The sequence below is a fragment of the Alexandromys fortis genome, unplaced genomic scaffold (genome assembly GCF_014885135.2).
Source record: "Alexandromys fortis isolate MF-2015 unplaced genomic scaffold, M_Fortis_MF-2015_v1.1 scaffold_323, whole genome shotgun sequence".
In the NCBI taxonomy this organism is placed as follows: Eukaryota; Metazoa; Chordata; class Mammalia; order Rodentia; family Cricetidae; genus Alexandromys; species Alexandromys fortis.
The window spans coordinates 451,890-458,550 of record NW_026068278.1 but is presented as its reverse complement, the minus strand read 5'-3'; positions in this window follow the sequence as shown (position 1 = coordinate 458,550).

Here is a 6,661-nt window from a genome sequence, read left to right as displayed (position 1 = left end):
ATTTTGACCAAAGAATAATCTCAGTATTTATTTTCATGTAATGAAGATCTTTTTATTTTCTGCAATAAAACTTTGAGCATTATGCATGGTATACTGTACTGCTGAGCTATGATTTCAGCCACATTTGCCTTATTCAATTTTATGTATCTATTAATTATTCACTGTAAACTATAAAATTCCCCTAAAATTAATATATTTTAGTTTTTCAATGTATAATATCCTATGAATTTATTTAATAAATTCTACCAAGACCATAGATAAGTTTAAGTGTAAAAAGCATAATAGAGTAAGACTGAAAACTTTTATTTATATAACTATAATCTTATACTAAACATGTCTTTTTTCATCCCTTCTATTTATGTTTTGATACAGAGTTTCATATCATCGAAGCATAACTCAAACATACAATTCACTGCTCTACCTCTGTCCTGGGAATGAAAACAGGGTTTCAGGCATGCTCACAATTTTTCTACCAACTGTGCTATATCCCCAGCACAATAAGTAATAATTTGATGCTATAAATATCACCTTGATCTCTACTTCATCTCAGATATCTGCCCTATTAATTGTTTCCCCCAGGTGCCTACTCCTGAACTCATGATATATCCGGGAGATAGACAAATAATGTTCTCTCTTGTGCAATAAAACCAACTCTAAATCTTCAGCTCTGACAGATACACTTAGCTCTGCACTCACAAGTCCTTCCATAAAGTGATAAAGTGTTCATCATTGAACATTAGCACATCTGACATGGAGTTGAGGCTAATATAAGTTTGGCTAGTTGCCTTTTTTTTGATACAAGCTTTCTCTGTAGCTTTGGTGGCTGTCCTGGAACTAGCTCTTTTATACCAGGGTGACTCAGAGATCTGCCTGCCTCTGCCTCCCCAGTTTTGGGATTAAAGGCCTGTGCCACCACCACCCAGCTTCCTAGTTGCTCTTTTAAAAGGTAATCTATAGGTAAGGACAGATACTCAATGTGTGAATGGATGTGAGTGAGGGTAACAATACACATTTATGACAGTTTAATGACAGAGTTTGCTGTTTTCAGGTGTCCAGTGTGAGGTGCAGCTACTGGAGTTCAGGACAGGCTTGGTGCAGCCTAGAAGTCTAATTTTCAGTTTCTGGATTCACATCAGTGACTCCTGTATGGACTGGCTTCTCCAGGATACTAGGAAGAGGCCAGAGTGGGTTCCTCAAATTGTAACAAAATGTTAGCATTATCCAGTGTAATATGTAAAGTTTATGAATGGCAGATTCACCATCTCAAAATATGATTTCAAATGCAACATCTACCAGCAAATGAGTAGTTTAGGATCTGAAACTTCCATTAATTACTGTGTCAGAGGCACAATGCAGGGCTTCAGTAAGATAGGAACCCTGATACAAACTTTCATATAGGAGTGCTCAAAACCAGCAGGGAGTGAAGAACTCACATTAGGAACAGAGATATAGCAGGGGCAGATGCAGACATAATTGTGTGCTGGTTCTGAGGTCTTGGCTGTCACTTCATCTCATGATAGCAAAAAAAAAAAAAATCACTCTGCATGCCTAGTCTGTATTTCTGTGAAAATATAGCTGTGTTGTTTTGCAATTTAAAAATATATACCACACAATCTAACAGAAACTAAATGCAGAAAATCACCTCTAATTGCTGAAATGGCACTGTTGAGATTCATATGCTTATGAAATTCCATGGTATTTGTGAGGCTATTTCTTCATGACATTCAGCAAAAGCATCGGTGATGTTCCTACAGGACAGTGTTTAGGATTAGAAGAATCATAAAAGAAGCGATGCCACACTAAATCAGATAAATAACTTTTATAGGTCCCTAATATTTCTACTTTCACTTAGAGACAGAAACAGACATGACCTTTTTGTATTTGTCTTTTTCACATGATTGCATTACTTAATCAAGTATGTTTATCGTCATATTGGTGGTTTTATTTTTTAATATAGAAAAAACTTCTGACCTTTGTTCTAAACATAGATGTAAGGTTCTTACCTTAAATCCAGCTGAGTCCAAGTTATAGATTTAAGGGGACTGAGGAATGGTATCTCTGTTTCTTCTCATATACTATTAATAACTGTAAAAGAATCTGGTTAATTTGGGAATATTTCTGCTAAATCAAAATATCCTGTGGAATAAGTTATCACCATATTTTGTTCCACCACAACATGCCACTTTGGTGAGAATGGCAGGGGTGTCTCGTGCTAAGCAAGGGACAATACATCTCTGTTCTCAGTTCTCTGTGAGCTATGATGTTCTTTTACCTGATATTACTTTTCTGAAACTGATCCATACTTCAGAAAATTGTTAACCTATGACTCTCTATTCAAGAGACCCCAAATTAACTCTATCTTTAGAGCAAATGAAAAAATAATTACTTGTTTTCCTTTTATCACCTCATTATAAATAGAAAGTTGTGATTTTCATTGAACAATGATTTGTTTTAGCACATAAAATGTTTGATTAAATTGTTCATACTTCCATGCATGAATATTGTGAACAAGGAGGAAAACTATTCAATTCACTTTACCCATCCATTATTAACTCCATGCTCAATATTAATAGTCAGAAGTTTCCTCATTTATAATATTAAAAGACTAGATATGTGGGAATCTTTGCTCTCCTTGATGAGACCTGCAGACATTCCTGCTTCAATCACACAGGAATTAAGGCCATGCTGTGTTTAATGGTTTGTAGGGTCTTGGAGGATCCCAGTACAACAGACAGGACACTTAACCCTATATTTACTATTTATAGATATTCATATTAAACTGTTTTCAGAGGTGTCTGCCTGCCAGGCAAGACTGAAGGTCCCCGCAAGGGAGTGTGGGCACTTTCAGCTTGTGCTGCAGGGTCTCCTGTGTTATACTTGACCCCGCACTGCCCCCACATTTGCCTCTTTGTCCGAGGTGTCCTTGGGCTACCAGGCATCTCTGTTTCAGTGCTGAGGAGTTCCATTCAGATGAATGAGTGTGTGTTATCGCGGGGAGGCCTGTCCCAGAAAAGAACAAAGCCACCCCTCTCCCAGCTCCTGTTGCAGGGGTGTCTTTGGTACACATGACCTAGCCTCCCCCAAGCCTGCCCTATTGTTTGCAAGGTCCTTGGCTCAGAAACAGTTTCCTGCTCCTGCAATCAGGCTATCCACCCAAAGGGGGATACCAGGCATCCCTGTCTCAGTGCTGAGGAGTTCCATCCAGACAGGAACAGTTCCTGCTCCTGCGCTGAGGAGATTCACCCAAAAAGTCACAGCAAAGACTGAAGCAAGATACCAGGACTCTCCTGGCTCCATTTGAAGGAAGAGATGGGTAGGTGCCAATGCAAGAATTCCTCCAACAACCTGAAAGGCAACATGACATCACCAGAATCCAGGGATCCTGAAACAAGAGGAATTGAACACCCTATTACAGAAGAAATAGAAGAAATCGACTTTAAACGGAACTTTATGAAAATAATAGAGGACCTTAAACAAGAGGTAAAAACCTGTCATAAAGAAATAGAGATGACAAACAAAAAGGTAGAGGAAATGAATAAATCTCTCAAGGATACCCAAGAAAAACAAGAAAAAGCAATCAAACAGTAAGGGAAACAATTCAAGACTTGAATAATGAAATGGAGGTAATGAAGAAAACACAAACTGAGAGAAGGCTGGTTATGGAAAATCTGGGTAAACGAACGAGAACTACAGAGACAAGCATTGCCAACAGAATACAAGAGATAGAAGAAAGAATCTCAGAAACTGAAGAAACTATAGAGGAAATAAACTCACTGATTAAAGAACAAAACAAATCCAACAAATTCTTAACACAAAACATCCAGGAAATCTGGGACACCATGAAAAGACCAAACCTAAGAATAATAGGGGTAGCAGAAAAAAGAATTACAGCTCAAAGGCCCAGAAAATATATTCAACAAAATTATAGAAGAAAACTTTCCCAACCCAAAGAAGGATATTCCTATGAAGGTACCAGAAGCATACAGAATACTGAATAGACTGGATTGAAAGAAAGCATCCCCACACCATATAATAATCAAAAACAAAACATATAGAATAAAGAACAGATATTAAGAGCTGCAAAGGAAAAAGGTCAAGTAACATATAAAGGGAAACCTATCAGAATTACACCTGACTTCTCTATGGAAACCATGAAAGCCAGAAGGTCTTGGATAGATGTGCTGCAGACACTAAGAGACATTGGATGCAAGCCCAGACTACTATACCCAGCAAAGCTTGCATTCACCATCGATGGAGAAAACAAGATATTCCAGGACAAAAAACAGATTTAAACAATATGTTGCCACAAACCCAGCCTTACAGATAATACTAGAAGGAAAATCAAAAACCAAGGAAGCAAACAACACCCATAATAACACAAGCATCTGACAACTCTCCACCAGCACAACTCAAAGAAGGGAAACACACAAACTCTACCACCAAAATAAATAAATAAATAAATAAATAAATAAATAAATAAATAAATAAATAAATAAATAAATAAATGGAGTTAACAACCACTGGTCATTAATATCACTTAATATCAATAGACTCAATTCACCTATAAAAAGGCACAGGTTAATAGAATGGATATGAAAACAGGATCCAACATTCTCCTGTCTACAGGAAACACCTCAAACTCAAAGACAGCCACTACCTCAGAGGAAAGGGATGGAAAAAGGTTTTCCAATCAAATGGACCAAAGAAACAAACGGGTGTATCTATACTAATATCTAACAAGATTGATTTCAAACTAAAATTAATCAGAACAGATGGAGATGGACACTTTATACTAATAACCAGAACAATTATTCAGGAGGAAGACTCTATCCTGAATATCTATGCCCCTAATATAAAAGCACCCATATATGTAAAAGAAACATTACTAGAACTCAAAGCACTCATCAAACCCCACACTCTAATAGTAAGAGAGTTCAACACTCACCAACGGACAGGTCAACCAGACAGAAACTTAACAGAGAAATAAGAGAACTGTCAGATGTAATTAACAAAATGGACTTAACAAACATCTATAGAACATTCCACCCAAACAGAAAAGAATATACCTTCATCATAGCGTCACATGGAACCTCCTCAAAAATTGATCACATACTCATTAACAAAGCAAAAATCCATAGATACAAAGAAATTGTAGTAACCACCTGTGTACTATCAGATCACCATGGAATAAAGTTAGAGTTTAAAAACAATTATGACCCCAGAAAGCCTACAAACTCATGGAAATTGAACAGTCAACTACTGAACCACACCTGGGTCAAGGAAGAAATAAAGAAAGAAATTAAAGTCTTCCTTGAATTCAATGAAAATCAAGACATATCACACCCAAACCTATGGGACACTATGAAGGCAATGATGAGAGGGAAATTCATACCACTAAGTGCCCACATAAAGAAAATGGAGAAAGCACACATCGGAGTCTTAACAGCACAGCTGAAAGCTCTAGAAAAAAAGAAGCAGATTCACACAAGAGGAGTAGAAGACTGGAAATAATCAAACTGAGTGCTGAAATCAACAAAACATAAACACAGAAAACAATCCAAAGAATCAATGAAACGAAAAGCTGGTTCCTAGAGAAAATCAACAAGATTGACAAACCACTATCTAAACTAATGAAACAGCAGAGAGAGATCATACAAATTAACAAGATTAGAAAAGAAAAGTGGGACATAACCACAGACACAGAGGAAATTCAGAAAATCACTATATCTTACTACAAAAACCTGTATGCCATAAAATTGGAAAATTTGAAAGACATGGACACTTTTTTACATAAGTACCATATACCAAAATTAAACCAAGACCAGGTGAACAATTTAAATACACCTGTAAGTCATGAGGAATTAGAAGCTCTCATCAGAAACGTTCCTCACCAAAAAAAAGCCCTGGACCAAATGGTTTGAATGCAGAATTCTACGAGAACTTCCAAGAAGAGTTAATACCTATACTCCTTAATGTGTTTCACAAAATAAAAACAGAAGAGTCATTGCCAAAATCCTTTTATGAAGCTACAGTTACCCTGATACCCAAATCACACAAAGACTTAACCAAGAAAGAGAATTACTGAACAATCTCACTCGTGAACATTGATGCAAATATTCTTGATAAGCCGGGCAGTGGTGGCGCACACCTTTAATCCCAGCACTCGGGAGGCAGAGGCAGACCGATCTTTGTGAGTTCGAGACCAGCCTGGTCTACAAGAGCTAGTTCCAGGACAGGCTCCAAAACCACAGAGAAACCCTGTCTCGAAAAATAAATAAATAAATAAATAATTCTTGATAAAACACTGCCAAACCTAATCCAAGAACACATCCAAAAAATTATACATTACGATCAAGTAGGCTTCATCCCAGAGAAGCAGGGCTGGTTCAACACACAAAAATCTGTGAATGCAATCCATCATATAAATAAACTGAGGGGAAAAAATGATAATTTCATTAGATGCAGAAAAAGTATTTGACAAAATTAAACACACCTTTATCATAAAGGTCTTGGAGAGATTAGGGATACAGGGTTAATTCCTAAATATAATAAAAGCAATATACAGCAAGCCAACATCTGATATTAAATTAAATGGAGAGAAACTCCAAGCCATCCCACTAAAATCAGGAACACGACAAGGCTGTCCACTCTCTCCATACCT